The following is an 18,183-nucleotide window of genomic DNA, read 5'->3' as shown; positions in this document are numbered from 1 at the left end:
GATGTATATAGAAGTATAAGCTTAGAAAATGAACCCAAGGCTCCGAGTATGTTGTTTAAATGTAATGTTTATGTAATTATTTAATATTACATTATTTTGTGGCCTCAGATGAGTGATTTATGCCTACAGCAATGCTTGAAAACCCCCACAAATGCCCACCCCCTCCAGGTTCCCACCTATGCAATGGGGTGAATATAAAGGGTGGGAGTGGGGGAACAGTAAGGGAAGAATACCTCATTTTCCAGGGGAGACAAAAGAAAATAGTAAGCATACATGCACACTCTTTTTACAGCTTTGTTTACTTATAAACTTTAGGCCACAGTTTTGCTTGCCTGGTTAGCTGGTTCATTTTCATTTTTGTTGCTTTGAATTGTATTCTGCTAAGCGTATGCACTCTCTGTACTCTAGCAACTGATGTTGAATCTCAGATAATCTGCGTCTGCTGCCGGTCTGAAGCATGTTATGACTGGAGCCTGAAGAATCAATGAATTTCATAAATTCTTGTGTGTATATTGAAGTGGTAGATATTAATCAGAAAGTAATTTCTTATGAGTAAGATAATATTAGTTAGTATTCTGTCAATCATTTCATATTCCATGTATGATTAGAACTTCATATCAAAAGAGAGAACAGACAACTTAAGAGCAGAAGAGTTCTTGTTATAAAAATCATAAAGTAAGAGATTTAAGGGTTAGAAAGGTACTGTGAATCTATTTCATGAAAGCTAATAACGTGATTACATGTAACTAATAGATAACTTTCATAACCTCCCAACAATTCCATTTATATTTAAATTGGAACAAATCTGCAAGTTTGATCATGTTGGTTCCTTCTCTGTTAGTTGTTATTAAAACATAATTCCCTTCAGGGTAATATGCTGTCCACATTTGAATCTCATCCTAGCTCTTGTTTATTTATAACCTGTATTTTGATTTTCATTCAAAAATTCTGTGTTTCAATCTGACTGTCTGCGAGACAGACAGATTTAGCACTTTTGAAGATACTTGATAGTGCTGATTTTTGATCTCGATGACAGATTGTCTTTCCAGTAAGCTATGAATGCAATGACATTATTCTTAAGTAAGAAATGTATTTTAAGTACGGTTTTTCCCATGAGACTCATCACCCTAACAGGCAGAAATTACCTATAAGAATTCTGTTACTAAGAAAGTTACAGATAAGTCAAGTAGGTACTGTTTCAAGACACTGAGATGATACACATTGATTTTTTTTTTTTCTTATATCAAATGTTAATTGAGTGCCTCTGCTAGTGTATATAAAATATACTACAGGTGTGTGCTATAAGTATATGAGTATGGTCGCATACTATTTATATATATGTGATATACTTTTCTAAACTAAGTACATCGCTGTGTATAATTTTAAAGTTACCTTGAACTCATAGCACAAAGGAGTTGGTATTGACATTGAGCTCTGGAACTGTATTTGAAAGCTGAAGTTATCAAAACAAATAGGAAAGGGGAGACAGAATAACAGATACATACCATATTCAGGAAGAAGAGTTCTGCAGAAAAGTATGCTCCTCTGCCAGCATATGGGATCAACCTTTCCTGTACCGCAAATAAGTAGATTCCTTTAGACATAGGAAGATATTAAGCAGGCTGAGCTGGAAGAGATTCTGACATTAGCAACACTGATTTGTTGCTATCATTAAAACTGTGGTAGATATTGCCTATTGTGACAGAGAAGGACTTTCATTACTTCAAGATGTTTATGAATATTAGATCTAGCTAGACTTGAATCAATACCACAGCACAGGAAGTCCAGCTTCTCCTGTACAGAGCTAAATCAAATTAAGTTAGGAATAAAATGCATGTAAGAATACTTCTAGCATAGCTTACTCTGAGTCGTGTAGTTGCTTGAGCAGATCCTAGGTGATGATTGAAAGATCTGAAAAAGGAGAGGCTTAAATGCTTTGGCTGCTTTGGAATTTCCATGCAGCAGAGGATCTATTGCTTTTGTAGCCTGTTATTTGTAACAGCTTATATATATTCACTAATTGTCAAAGATTTGTCCATTTATATTGGTGATAAATGTGTTCCACGGAGCATGAATGGCTGTTGTCACCCTTCACCAGGCTAGGAAGAGAGCTCAGAACAAACTCATTTTCTCATGTTTCAGTACAGCAAAAATGTTCAGGACTTTATATTGTTTATTAATTCCACACATACCCCTTCTCCCTTCCCTTTCAGTATTGATTTCAGTTCTGTTTTGCATGTACTTTCACATTCTGAAATTTTTATATATATTTAAAGTCCATTAAAGAGTGTATGTTCAGGGTGGTAGTAAAGAAGTATGCTGAAGTTTGAACACTGGAAACTTCATTTGTGAGGTAGATTTATGTGGATTAAAATTCGTTATAATGAAACTCAGTTTCTTGTAGAAAGGTACTCTTACCTAGAAATCCTTGCCTCTGTCATTGTGAAGAAATGTGATATGATATAATTCCTAATATGAAAGCATGTAGTTAGACCAACTGATACGGCATAACTGAGTTCCTGAGACACTAACAGCAGGGAGCCTTCAGCTTTTCTAGCCAAGACATAATCTTGTGATTACTCTCATCTGGTTCGGAAATGTTCAGTACAAAATGGTACTAATGGACTGCAAACTCAAATGTACCTCAGTCTAGAGGTACATGATGCTAGAAGATGCTAAAAGCAGCAAAAGGAGAGAGAGAGAGAGTAGAATAATAGATTATCTCTGTTGTCTAAGACTTAATTTCTTTATTAAATAGAATTAAAAGATTTTGAGACAAGCGCATTGGTTGAATTAAAGAACTGGAGAACTGAAGCTAAAGGCCCAAGTTGGTATATACAAATTATAAACCTCTTGATTTTTCAGAGGATTATCATTCCAAAATAGTTAGCAGGAATAACACAGTTAAAAAAAAAAAAAAAAAAAACTTTGTCAGGAGGGAATTTTAGAGCTGACACTTTTATTTAAGTGGTATATCATCTTGAAGTCTGCTGGTTAGTAATAAAAGTATGATAAATTATTAACTAAATGTAATAACTAATTACAGTACTATCTCCCAACTCAGTAATACTTGTAATTATCTTTGCTGTCAGAGCAAGCACAGAGACGCACACAGAATTCCAGAGATTCAGAGCAGTTCTCGAAGAAAACTTCAGAGAAGTTTTGACTTGCTTGTGCATTTGACACAGGCAACAGACTAGCAACCCACATACCTAAATCACAGTTGCAATTGCCATGAAAAGCTTGTCAGTGAGACTCCACAAGCTGCATCCACAGCATCTCAGGAGAAAGGGAGATAAAGGGCCCGTGTCAGAAGCTGCATGCACTGGCACAGGTTTTCCAGCCTTCCGTCATGGATCCATATGTGCCAAAATGACAATTTGGCTTTTGGCAAATGGCACCTATTCAGTGTCTCTCCCACACGTTTTAGTTTGGAGGTCTGCTCTTTAACCGCTTGGATGACAAATCCTTTGTCACCTTTTCAGGGAGAGTTATGTATGCCTCTTACTTGCTCTTTCTTGAAGCTCTTGTTGGCTGTTTTTTTAATAGGTAGGTGAAAAAATAAAGGAATTGTATTATAACATAATAATAATTATTAACAAAACTCTATTATTCCTTGTAACAATAATTTCACAACAACAGAGATATGTTTTAATATTGGGTTACCTAGAAGTGTCTAATCTCAGGCCAATACTAAATGCAAAGTGAAGCAGTAAGCGTGCTTGTTGGGGTTATCCAAAATAACAATATTAAGTATCTAATTCTATTTTTTCCAGATAACTGATGGCCAGAATGACTGTTATGTCTGAGAAAATTTAAAAAGCAGATGAACTGCAGTTTTAACCTCATGTTCCAGAATATACACTTTAGACACCCCTTTTTTCTGAAGAACTCTGGCTTCAGCCTGTTATACTGTCTCCAGACTGCCTAGGTCTCTTAGACTTGTGTTGGTCAAAGACTTCCTCCAGTATTACAAGCAGTTCAAGATGTAGCATAGGCAAAGACTGTGGTCCGGCACTTAAGGTATTCCCTTCGTTTTAAAGGTGCCTGCCAGCTTGAACTGATGTGTATTTATTTGCACTCCACATAATAAAAATAGATCATCTGATAGGAATATACAGAATTCCTTGATAAAAGCTACTGGTTTGTTTATTTTTCTGTTGTACTTCTTTCCTAATAGCAGCTCGATTGAGTGGGGGAAGGCTCTGCAGGAAGAACTGATCTATTTAGGTAAATTGTATCCAATATTTAGCAGGTGTAACGTAGGTGACAGTCCTCTAAACTGTGCTTAAGATTTGGAGTGATGCTATCCTTCTAGGGTAGAATATCGGTGATGACTTCCAGGGACCAGTCCTTTGCTGTTGCCACTGTTCAGTCGTATTCCCTGCTTGATCCCAAATAGCTTTTTCCAAGTAATGAAGTACGTAAGAGCAGAGAGAAGTGGGGGGAGGGAACAAACCAGCTCTTATTGCAAACTTTCTTTGTGATCCTTCTCCCTGTGAGCAGTGACGTGCAACGTTAATGCCTTTTCTACCCGACGGTTTCCTGGATTCCTTAAATATATGGATGAATCCCACTTTTTTTACAGTGAGGACAGGTGAGGGATGAGCATTAGCAGGGGAATCATCCTTATCCTGCTTCGTTACCAGGTCTCAGTTCTAAGCTGTAGAGATCCCCTCTTCAGAAACTCTCAGGCTCAAAAGGTACTTCATTAGCCTCTGTGCTGAGATTGCCAATGAGTGCCAATTATTTCCAGGAGGCATTTGTTGCTGTAATAGAAATTCCTCCTCTGATAGAAGTGGTAATAGCAGGAGAACGCTGCCTGGGCTAGGCTCACCGGGTCTTATGTATATTATCTTGGCTGAATGTTTAGTGCGTTTAGTAAATTGTGGTAAGTCACAGTACGTGGACTACATGCAGATCTCTTTCACCTGTGATGTGTCTGAGTCAGCTGTCTGTAATTGATATGTACTTCTTGATCAAGGTTAGTCTCGTGATTTCTGTAATCATCAATGTTTGCCTGTTATTTCACTGCAACTACACTGAACAAACTCTGGTCTCTAGTTGATCTCAGATTTATGTAATTTATTGGAGGAAGAGAGAATATTTTTTATTAAATCTGTGTTTATTTGCTTTATATTGAATTTTACTGCATTTTGTATATTAATACCTGTTTATTGGCTCTTGGTTTTCATTTCTTCTTTCTGCCATTCCAGGAGACCTTTTTTCACAAAGTATGAATTTTCCTTTAGAATTAATACAAATTACCAATAAGATGACAGCACCTTGTCACTTTATTGTTCAACTTTACCCTCTTTCCAGTTAGGAAAGATATTTCTCAAATTTGTGCCCGTTCCAGTCGTTGTTCTCATTAGTCTATTAAAAGAAATAGCTTATACCTTTTTTTATATGCATTATTTATTTTTTGCCTGATGCTGTAAAATCACTGCTAGTTGAAAGTCTGGTATGGTTTTGTTATTTTATCTGGTAATGAGCATTTACTAGAGTATGCTAAAGCCATGGGAACACATGAATTGTTGTGAGATAAACTTGAACCTGTCTCCTACCAGTGTATTTGTACTTGCATTATAAGAGGAAGAGGCTACTGCTTCAGTCACAGACCTGGAACAGAAAGTTATGGCTTATTGCCCAAGCAACTTCGCATGTCATTTCTCATCCTGAAGCAGGAGCACTTCTGCAAGGAGCACTGCTGGACGTGTCCTCTGCCCTGCTCTTTCACAGGATGGGGCAGGTTTGCTTGTGCTTCCAGCATGGTTTACTATTTTGATAAAGCTGATCTTGCTGCAAACGCCACCTTTGCAAAGCCGAAGTCTGTGAAAATTCAACATGTAGATCTCTGAATAAGCCAGTCAGCGTGAACAGAAAGTATAGCTAAGCTTGAAAGCTTAAGTTGCTGTAGGAAAATACTGCTGACTAACAGTGCCTTATCCTGTCAGCTTCCAGAAAGGTCTTCACGTATGCTTTTAGCTTGTCCAGATTGTGAAGTAAAACATCCTGTGCGCGTGTTTTCAGGAGCATGTTTTATCCTCCAATAGGTCTGTCTGGGAGCACCCAGAGGATGTATAGTTGTGGTTCAACCAACAGGTCATTTGTTACCTTTTGTTCCACGATATGATCATGCCTGTTTATGTACATGTACTGTTTGCATTCATGCTCAAGCATGAGCCTGGATTTACTGTCACTGGCAGATCACATTAAAGTCTTCCTGCTTTAATGACGAAACCGATGATAGTGGCTAAATACTGCGTAACGAAGGTTGAGAATTCAGGAACACAAGTGTTTTGGGAAAAGAAATGAAAGACAGCCACGAGCTGCTCTTGGGTATTGTAACAACAAAGGAAACTGATCAGCTATGCAGAAATATGGCATTTCTGTCCTGCAAGATGCTCAAAAATCTGCTGGACAAGGCCCTGTGCAGTCTGACCCATGTCTTGAGAGTGGATTGGATGGGAAGATCTCCCAGAGTCCCTTCCAACTTAAATTAATTCATCAGTCTAGAACTGGATGAATATATCTTACAGTGAAACTTGATTCATGAATGTTCTTCTAAATTAAAAAGGAAAAGAGGAGAAAACTAATAACACTCTTGTAAACTTCAAATGCTAACTTTCATATCATCCCTTTGATCATCAAATACGTTATTTGTCCCTAAAACTTCTCTTAGTTAGTTCTTAAGGTACTATTCTGGTAAGATTTTTTTTTCCCCCTTATATCTCTTGGTTTTACCTTTTTATTCTGCAACTTTTTAAAGGAAAATATTCTTTATCTTATTCTCCATAGCGCGAATCTGGTTTTCTTAAAGTTCTGCTAGTCTAACCAGATAATGTAAGGTAATTTTAAAACTACTATTATTTATATTCTTATTTGCCCCAGAGTTATATTTTTCTTACAATTAATTATAGGTGGGATGGACTGAAAGATGAAAAGTGGTGACAGTCAAGGAAAGGGAATCACGAACAGGCCAGTGTACTGTTGGTGAAATCAGTATAGGGAGCTTATGTAGATTTGGCATAAGAAATTTTAGAAAGTAGTATTTCACAGGCTCTGGTTCTGATTTAATTGTGTATAGAGAAGCTCTGCTAGGAGCAAAGATGCGATTGTTTAAAAGTTTCAGATTTGGAAACAAACAACATGTTTTAAAGCAAGAGAACTGCCTACCTTAAGAAACCAGACTGTGCTTGGGGGAAAGGCTAATAGCTTTGTAAATTGGAAATAGCCTAAAACAGTTTGCTTAGACTAGATAAATGCAAGCATCTATAGAAATACTGAAAAATAAGGAAAAAAAGGTAAAATTTCTGAACAAGTAAAGGTTTTTACCTTAGCTTTAAGAAATAATGGTTTGGAAACTGCAAACAGAATTATTTTTTTTATATTCAGTGGGGTTAAAAGAGGCTCATTTCCTTCTTAAAAACAAGTGAGTAGAGAAGAAAGGCCACTGTGAGGTGTATGCTACATAAAATATCTGCTTCTTTTGATTAGCCTCTCCACACTCTAACCTTGTATGTGGCTACAACAAATTTCATTTTCCTTTCGTTCCAGTTGCTTGCTTAGCCTATGGTTCAGGCAAAAGTTATTCCTTCCTCTTTGGTGGTGCTTTGAAATTCTACAACTACACTTCTTGTATAATTGTATTTTCAGTTAGATTTAGTTTCAAAACAGCAGCGAAGTGAATTGTCAACCTTTACTGGGCTGGTTTCGAAACCAAAGCAAGCCACGCACCATGCAGGCTTCCACTGTAACGTTGCAAGTCACTCAGCATGGCAGACCGTAAAACACTCTTCAGTGATAAAAATAATAACATAAAGAAACAAGGCAGTACAAGTAACAGTGCTTGGATAACACCTTAGTGACCGGAGACCCCCACTTACTGATCCAATTTTTATAGGAGAACACAGATACCAGGCAGAATTTCTCAGCTCTAGTTTATGTTAAGAGGCGTCAGTTTGTTCTGTAAAGGAGAAGAAGAGTAAGATAGTCCTAAATAAGCGTTACGGTTTTTTATACTAGTGAAGAGCTTTCCCCTTGGAAAATTCAGTGAAATTTTCTTTGGAGTCATGAGGTGATAAGGTTACATTATACTTTATCTTATTAAAGAAGGAAAAGAAGCTACTTAGCCTGCCATAAGCTATTAGGTGTGATCTTGCATCTCCATGAGATTGCTGGAGCCTTAGGGCTTTGGGAGTCCTGGACGGTGGGTTTATCTACTCTTGTGCCTCAGGCATGGCATTGAGGGTTGAACTCTTGAGCCTTGGCTGGAAGACTGTGAAATCCATGGAGGCTGCTGTTGCTTCATGCAGCCAAGCTGCTAAACTGGCAACTCTTGGACTAGGATTTTTTTTCCCCTAGTGATTTGTAATGACTTCCGCATCACCTCCAACTCCCTCAAGTCAAATTAATACTCTGTATAGAGATATTTTCCTGTAACGCTTTTGCTAGGGTCTGTTCTTTTAAAAGAAGTTTGTTAGGGCCCTCAACTTGTAAAAGGTTAAAAAATACTGGAGTAATCTCCCACATTTTCCATAGGCATTCCTCGGCCATGTGCACCCTAAATATTAATAAAACTGCTTGTATTTAGCTGTTATCAATTACAATGGTAGAATTGGAATATTTTTGTCCCAAATACGTGTACTTATAGATGCAGGATGGTAGATAATTTTTTTTTTTAGGTCTTCAGTAAAAATAAAACAAAAAGACCTCATCACTACAATCTTAAAGGACAAAAAAAAGGAAAAGAGGTTATGTCCTCTTTTCAACTTGTGTGTGCCCATTAAATATTGAAAACTGTCTACACTAAGAAACAGTTTAGGAATTCATTTAATTTCTCTCCCTCAGAGTTTTACTAAACTTCCTCCTGACAGAGAGATGCTTTTATGTATTAATTTCTGGGAACAGTTTGCTCTCCAACACCCAGAGAAGATTTCCCTAATCAGAAGATAGACCTAAATACATAGACGTTTTTCATCACTAATACATTTCATTGCTAATGAATTAATTAGTGCCGTTCTCCAGAGGGGAAACATTTTCCAAGTTTTAATGTGGATTTCTTTGAAATCCCACAACTCAATAAACAGCAGAATGTCACTAGAATAATAGAAGGGCAGGCAGAGTGGTATGGGGTTTTTGTTGTGGGTTTGTCTCTTTTTTTTTTCTTTTTCTTTTCTTCTTACTTTCTGTCTTAAATAGTATGTATCGCATAAACTCAAAAAAAGCCTGCTGTCTCATCAGTCATAGGAAAATGCTCAGCCTGGTCAGTGATACGTGGGATTTAAATGACTTAAAATCATAAAGTCAAGGGCCCATTTTCTTACAAGTCTTTTATTATTTGCTAAAGGAATGAAAGCCTATTTCACATGTCAAAGCAGATTTTTTTTCCGGTTTTATTCTATTAATCAAGAGTAGTTGTACTGAAGAGTACATTAATTATACGTTATTGTTATAAAATGGAGTTTAACATAGGATTGTAGCAGATTTAGCTGATTTTATGTGGATGCTGTTTAAAAAAAAAATAAATAGCTGAATGGTATAAAATGAGATGAAGATCAACTTCATGGAATGTAGGTTCGTCTGCCAGAGTTTAGTGTGTATATGTATCTGGTCCAGTGAACTAAAATCTCTGATCAGGCATTTGGAAGACATCAGAAACTGCTGAATTTGGTTTCTTCTTCTGACTCAGTGCTGCAGTTTAGCTGAATGCTGTATTACCACTAAACAGGCATAGATAAAGAGTGTTTGCCTCTGCTTTTTTAAAAAGATAATAATAAAAAAGTGTAACAGATGGCGTAGCTGCTACAGGCAAGTGAAAATGCAAATAATTTAAAATTATATTAAGTTATGGTTAGTGGTTACTTATCAGCTGAAGGAGTTTATGTTGGTACAAAAGTAGCTAGTTTATTTCCGTTAAGAGACAAATTTTTCCAACGCAATTGTAGTAAAATAAAGTTCCTTTTAGTGAAATAATTCCAACATTAAAATAAATAACAAAGCCCCCTTCCAAAGAAAAAATAATTAGTATTTCAATTTATTTACTAGACTAGGCAGCTAATACAGCTTCTACAAAGCATTCATCGAGTGCATTTTCAGGACCAGATAGTGCGTTTCCAAATTATATAGACTGGCAACATCAACAAAGCTGCTTTATGCGTCCTGGTTTGGCCCTGTGGTATCGTTAAAACTGCCATTTGTGTACAGCTTGATTCTGTTACTAGAAGATGGTGATCTATTTTTAGTTATTTTAAGTTCTCTATGACTCTCAGGTGATACCTAAGTCTCTTGCATGATTTATTGAAAATTCACACCTGCTTGCACTAGAAAAGAATGTGCTGCTTTAGTCTTTTTTTTAATCTTTTTTTTTCCTGTTTTATTATGTTTCAGTCAAAAGAAAATAGAATAATTTTAATTATAGCTGCTAAGGCTTGCTTTCCAACTGCAGGACATGGTGACTTCAATAAGTTATTCATATTTTGAGTCAGAAGTGTAAGGCCCCACGAGGGCAGTATATGAGGGAAAGACAGTAACAAATTCTTCGATGGAGAGATGGAGCTTTATAGCCAAACTCCACTTTGCAGCGGCTTTTTTTTCAGAGCCATTATGAGCTACTGACAGAGGGTCTGTAATAGCAAAGCCAATATTAAGTAGGATGATGTGAATGGAGCTTTGCGGAGAATAGCTTTGCGTCTGTGAACTAAAATGTAAGCTACACATCTGGTCAGGGGCATGTGTCACTGACAGAATAAGAACCTCGGTGATTTCTTAAATGACGTTAAAATCAATGCTATACTTCCATCACTTTGCTTCTCCTACCCTGCCACATGGTTTTCCATATTTTACAGTGCACACATCATTTGAGTTCTGAAGAAAATTTGCGTAGTCAAAAAGTCAGCTGTATTCAAATTATTCATAAGGGAAATTGCATCTTAGGCAACTGAAGTGTGTGCTGGGTAAAAGAAAATGTTGCTTCCTGAAAGGAAAAAGCGGATGCTTCATCTGTGAGAAATCTTATTAAAAATTCTTTTTTATTCCTAAGCACCTAATATTAAAAAGAAACTTGTTCTAATCAGGGAGGAACCATATAAGGGCATGGAGGTTAACATTATTTTAGTTTACATTGGTGCTTTTCTTTTTCCACTCACGATATAGACTCTTCCACGTCTAGCCCCCTGCCCAAAACAAGTTCTGCTACTTCATTGGATTTTATATGCTCAGCATGATCTATTCTACACAAATTAATGTCCTGGCTTGCAGTTATATGGATGATGGGAGAGCAAGACTGTAAAGTGATCAGGTTTTGGATTCTGGAATTGTGTTCCCCATATGGCACCAGGGTTAATTTACTTGAAGAAACGTGAGGGAAGTGGGTCTAGAATAAACAGTACACCCTCATCATCAGTCTTTGACAATTTACTAGGAAGAGAAAAGAGCTAGTCCATATTTAAAATTAGTCTGAGAGAATAAGGTAGTACACTATGTATCTTTTGCCCCTTGGAATATGAATTACCCCACTTGAGCCATTAAAAAAATTGAATTCTGGTAGATGCATGTCTAGTCACTGATCTGCAATTTATGACCCTTACAGCAAAATTGTATTATTTGGGTTGTCTTTTCCTTATAAATGAATAACCTCTGTAAGCATTCTCTTCAAGTTTTTTTTATTGAACTTTGTAAACCTGCATTGAAAAAGTGGATGAATTGAAAATATAGCCCCTTTCCCATGCATGACCATCAGTTCCTTTTCCTAATTGTAGAAGAAACTATTCTTGTTCATTTCCAGTCTTCTGTGTCTGAAGTGGCTAAAAGCTGGCTTCATTCCTGTTGATTCTGTACCAGTCAATGCCATAGATCTAAAGATTTCCTAAATTTCTGGGTCCTAGATATTTCTCAGTTGTGTGCAAGCTTCTGGCAACAGAAGCGCTGAGCAGAAAAGGAATAATCATGTTTATTTTTTGCATAGAAACTAGCAGAGGCTGGCCTGTGGCTTCTCTTGAGGGAACACAGATGGGGTGATAAGGGACCTGGTCCTTGTTTTACAGGGTTGTACCTGGGGCATGGGGATGCAGGATGCAGGGGACCTGTGGACCACAGAGACAAGGTTTTGGTTTGTCCTTACTCGAACCATTCACCAGAACTAGAACGAGAAGAGAGCTCCAGCCAGCGTTTTGACATGTACGATGCTCCCTTGGAGAGGCAGGAGAGAAAACCTGCTTCATCTTTTACCTGCAGAAGTCATTGGGCGAGGGGAGATAATTCTTTTTCTGGTCTGTTTGCAGCCTACCTGCTGGTGTGGTTTTCACCTTCTTTAACCTGTTCTGTCCATCTCCGCAGCTGAATCAAATAGAATACTTAAGGCCGTATCATACCATCAATTTCCAAGCAGAGTCCTATTGGATTCTGTGGGGAATTCTGTTTTAAAAATCAATGGCATAATGTGATTCAAAATAATAAGAAAAGAGCAAAGGGACATGGAATTTAGTTCATCCGTGACCCATGATACTGAAAAATCTATTAGTTAACGGTACCGCACAGAGCATGCACTGCACAGTGCTGCGCATGCCTCGTTCACAGGCAGAATGCCCTTATTTTAACACCGCTTATTTACTTAAACAGAGGAGAACTGCATCTGACGAATGGAGTCCACAACCTCTGTAACTGTAGTTACAGTTTATCCAACTGTATGGATTAGGTCTATAAATTATAGGTATTTTTCACTGAAATGCAGTTTTTAAATTTTAGCATTTTAATAACAAAATAAAGAATATTTAATATTTGGGTTTTTTCCTACATCTGTATCAAAAGAATATACTCATAATCATAAATCTTAAAATAATTCCACTTAAGGTTAACATGTTTCTGTGCTTGGAAGCATTACTCGGATCTTCTCTAGTGTCAATTTGAGGTACAAGATCAAATTGAAAACCGCACAAGTAAGGTCAGCGCTATTGTGCATTTTAAAAAGTTTTTATGGAAGTCTAACATTGTAAGCATGGTTTTATTAATTTTATAATTTATTTGTGGAGTTTTATTGTCTCTGAAGGACATAGATATATCTCTCTTACAATAATTTGCTGGTGCTCTCTCTCCTACTTTATGTTCCTCAAAATTTAAGGCCTCTGTTTTGCTTCAACTTTGATCTTCCAAATTAACAATGCAAACCTCTCTCCGGTAAACAAATCCCACTCTTTGCTTTTGATTCTTAACATTTTTTCCCTTTCTGTATCGACTCCTGAGCCCACTTGCTCCTATTTTGAAGAATCATGACCAGAAATCTGATTTTAAAGTTGGAGCTCTAACTTTTTTGGCACAGATTAGCTAACTGAGGAAAGACAAATTGGAATCCACGACCAGGAGAAAAGGAGGCCAGTTTGTTATATCTGAGCTAAATAGCTATAAACAAGAATATAAATGGGACGTTTTAATAGCTTCTCTGAGTAATCCTTTGTTTTGTTCAAAGCACATGTTGTTCTGTGCTATCAAAATATGCACATCTATTATATAAGTTAGCGTTTGAAATAAATACCATATGCAGCCAGTGACTGCTTATTAAAATGTTTGTAACCTACTTTGTACATACAGCTAGCTTTCTAACAAAGCAGGTGTTAATTAGGCTTGTGGGGGGAAATACAAAAATAAAACAAAATAGTAATGAAAACCCTTCAAATCAATGACCCTATTTTATTGTCCAAATGGGACAATAAATCAGACAAACCGAGCAAAACATGGTAAATATGAGAGATGAGGAAAGAGAAGGAAAATAAATAGTTCAAGATCTAACCACCTTTTTGGGAACAATTTCCTTTTCTAAATTCTTTATTAAAAAGTATTTTGAATGTACATGTTTGACAGCTCTTGAGTCTTTAACTAACAATGCTTTCTTTAATTTGTTCTTCCAATTGTGCTGCATGTCACATGACTATAAGAGAAATTTCCTTGGCTTTGGGTCTTGTCACAGCTGGAAACAGTAAGAATGGTCAATAGTGTGGTGTTCTAGAGACTGGGAAACTCTTCTTTGTTGTGCTCTATCTTTCTCCTCCCACCCGTTAAACACACAGACAAACATATACACGCTCCCCCTGAGGAAGCCCTTTTCGTGGGATTTGTTGCGTGTCGTCGTGACCCGAGAACGTGAAGTACCCTGAGGAGCCAAAGACTGGTTGGACAACGCCGTAAGCAACCTGTCTCCATGACTCTGGGGCATATATTGAAATATTCCCTGAACGTCTTCAAAAAGATTATTTGATGAAAGAGCAATTTCATTGCATTTATTTTCATATTTCTTAATCTAACTGAAAGAAACACAGTTCTAGTTATCTTACCCTTTATGTGATTGTTAAATAATACAGAAATTTTAAAACACATTTTGGGGTCTGAGGTTCACAATCATGTAGAATATTATACCTTAGGAAGGGAGATACTAGTAAGAGAGGCAGTGGATATATTTTAAGAGTTGCATGAAAAACATTCTGGATATTAGAAAGCACTTATGGGAGAGCAATGAAGGAGGCTCCAAGAAATGGTTACAAACAGAATGAAAGCTAATAAAACATGAGCCTACAGCTACTGATCTTTAACCGTGGTAACTTAAGCTGTGAGATCTTATATAGCAGCTTATACAGTTGCATGTTCAGGTGAACAAGAGTGCTGAGCAAATCTTTGTGTCTTTCCTCTTTCTTCTGTAAACAGTGCCTTGTTTAAATGTATCTGGAATCTGTAGATCAGTGCAGGAGTCCAGCTGTGCTTGCTGCTGCCTGAAGATAAACAAATATCAAATAAAAATCTATAATCTTGGGAAACTATACAATAAAAAAAAAAAATTATACCTTTGAGAAGAGATGGATGTGGCTGAGTAGAGGCAGCTAGATCTGTCGGCAGAGATGCACTGGTGATGATTAAAGAGAGCCCAGGAGTGAGTCTAAATGTGGGGAGTCCTAGTGAGCTTTCTGGCATTTTTCCTAACTCTTTGTAAGGGAAATACTGGGATATTTCAACTCCAAACAGTAAAAGGCCAGGTCACCTGCTTTTGCACATGATTGATATGTATCATCGAAGAGATGGACACTGAGTGCCACTGCAACTGAGAAATACTGTGGTATTTATTTTAAAAGTCTGAATTAAACACTGTATTTTTTTTTTTACTCATAGATGAGTAGAACTTTGAAGAAGATAAGAAAGCTTTAGATTTTGGGATGAAAAATAAATAGGTAAAAACAAGGAAGGAAAATTGGTTGAGTTTATTTTATTTTTGATGGCTTCCTGCGTAAAGCTGGAAAACAATCAAAGGCAGGTGATGCATGTATATGTTTCAACCTCTTCTACTTTGTCTGTTATTTGGGGATTTTTGCAACTTTAAAATGGAAGGTTGAAATGTTCCGTCTTGAAAACAGGAATGAAAGATTTTGCATTTTCCAAAAGCAATCAAACCAACCAAAATACATCCAAGGAAAACGGACTATTTGTTGAATTTTGCCCGATTAAAAGTAGGCAATAAAAAAAAGTATTTTCACGAAATAAGCTGTTTCTTAAAGTGTGTAATATTAGATTAGAATGCATCATTTATTCGTCGATTGATATCAGGCCTCCGTTATGTCTACCTAGCCACAGTACACTTCTGTACTTATCTTTGTGAATTCTTTGGGATTAAATGTTCAGTAGTCTTAAAGTTCTTCAAATGTTCTGTCATAAACGTGCAATTACCACAACGTGCAATTGTAGGGCAACATTGTACTAAACAACGAGCACTCTGTAATCTTTTATCATCTGCATGCTGTAAAAACGCCATCAAAATGTGGTATCTGTTTAATACCTGTTAATATCAAATATCACGAAGCAAGAAAGGCCCTGACAATTGCAATTTGGAGGTTTGTTCCAGCTCCTACTGAAGCTAGTAATAGCTTATATCATCACTTAAGTAGGTGATGGATCTGGCACCAAATAAAAAGAACATGTGAGATTTCTTGCTGGAGATGTGTATAGTGACACCACAAGCATGTATCTTTAAATTTCTGCTCTTTTTTTTTTCCCTTTGACCATTTCGTTTTACCCACTTGTTTTTTCCATAGGTGCTGCAAAATGTAACAGTGATTGGAACTGCAGCATATCACCTTCCAAATGGTCTCTGCGCAAAGGTATGACAGAAGAAATTGATTTTCACTTTTCATCAATATTTCTAAATTGTAACACATATTTTGCAGTAAAAGAAGATGCATCACCCTGGATTTTTTGTCAGTATTCCTGAAACAAAGTGCATTAAAAGCTACTGGCATGGATGTTTCAGCTTAGTAATTTACAGCCTACAAATGGATTTCTTTCTGAGAGCGATAAGTCAGTCAGTGAACCATGTATTGTACATAGATGATGGGCAATTCACTCACTGGATGTGGTTTTTTTGGCATTTCTCCTCAAAGTTTGAGACATAAAATGAATTTTGACTGAGACTTTCTGGACTTTTCCAAATTTGCATGCATTATTTAGCTGTTACCACATGGGCTCTGGTAAACCCATGATGAACTGAGCGTTCCTTTCATAAGCTCAATATATTATTGCTGGTAGAATTTGAAGTATTGGTTGGGTTGGTTTTGTACACCTAATAATAGCTCATCTCCAAAATTCAGTATACAGAAAAGTTAACTATGAGTTTTTCATGTATTCTCCTTCATCATTTTTACCTGGCTGGTAGCAGGTCTCATCAGCTGATCCGCAAAGCTGCTCTGATCCCTCACACCTCCTCCACTTACAGGGTTAGCTCACGTAGGAGGAAAGAGCTTTTGGATCTCCTGGGAGACTGTTATCTAGAAAGTACTGAAGCTGTTCTACATCTTTTCTGGATGAATTTATTTGTCTATATTTGTCAAACTTTTTGCTTTGACATTTACTTTTAGATATCTTTTCCTGGAATTAGAAGTGAAAATTAGCTTCTGGGAGAGGGAAGCCTAAAGTAGCTCATAGCAGCTTAACAAGACAGCTGAACAAGACACATTTTCAATTCCATTTATCTATTAAAGTTATTTCTTTAGGACCCTGTGGAGGTTTGACTTAAAGGTATATCAGAAGAGCTGTGTTAAAACTTCTAGAAGAATTTAAGTGTTTTTATACTGGAAAACCAAAGTTTAATCATGCTTATCATGCCCTTTTTGGCTGAGGAGCATTACAGTATATATGTATATATGTACGTATCATTCACACAAATAAGCATTAACACAAGTAAGTGGGACTGGAGGGAATCTGACAGAACATATAATCTGTTTGCAAAACGATGTTTGTCTAATGGCTCTTAAGGAGCTCTAATGACAGAGAACTTACCACCTTGCCTCAGTATTTTTAGATTTTTTTTTTTTAAATTGGTACTTATTCAGCTCTTCTTTGTTGCAAATTAAAATAATTTCCAGCTAGTGTTCAATATGTATCTTCAGTTTATTTATCTAAGCAGCAATTGCTTGATGTTCGGATGTATAATGTAAATAATTATTATAGTTATACCTAGCATTGTATATACATTTGTTTACTTTTTCTTGATATTCCACAATAGATGAATGTGCATCCTGAAGGCCCAAATATTCTCCAGATTGACCTGAGAACATATTGTACAACTTTAGACAAATAAATCTGAGTGTATTTTATTTTTATTATAACACAAGAAAACCAAATTTAAGCACAGTGTGAACAGTACTACTTTCATTAGTTGTACCACTTCCTTTTTTTGACGTCTTTTTTAAGTCTTCATGTTGTTTCCAAGAGTGACCACTCTTGAGGTACAATACTTTTGGGTTTTTTTAATTTTACACACTAAGTGAAACATATTTAAGCTGCAAAGCTTAACTTAGAGGAATGAACTTTTCTATACTGGAAACTAATTCTGGGCGATCTTAAAATAAGTTTTCGAGTTACTTGTTTATGGGTTTCAAGGCACAGTTCCCATATAGTCGCTTTTTATTTTTTTGTTAGAATTTTTCCCTAAGTGTATGCCTATTAATAAATCGTGGTAATAAATTCACTCATCATGGGACCTAGGTATTGTGCAAGTGCGGTCTGAAATAAATAGGTCACACTGAGATTACAAACAGTCCGGCTGGCCTGGAAATGAAACTCAGATTCCAAAAGGAGAAGCTGAAAGACTTTGTTCAAGGAACTTAAGCCCCTTCTTTTCTCTAGTTTCACCATATGGAGGTTGGAAAG

Source organism: Chroicocephalus ridibundus, chromosome 5 (genome assembly GCF_963924245.1).
Source record: "Chroicocephalus ridibundus chromosome 5, bChrRid1.1, whole genome shotgun sequence".
In the NCBI taxonomy this organism is placed as follows: Eukaryota; Metazoa; Chordata; class Aves; order Charadriiformes; family Laridae; genus Chroicocephalus; species Chroicocephalus ridibundus.
The sequence above is the reverse complement of the archived record's forward strand: the minus strand, read 5'-3'. Positions refer to the sequence as shown.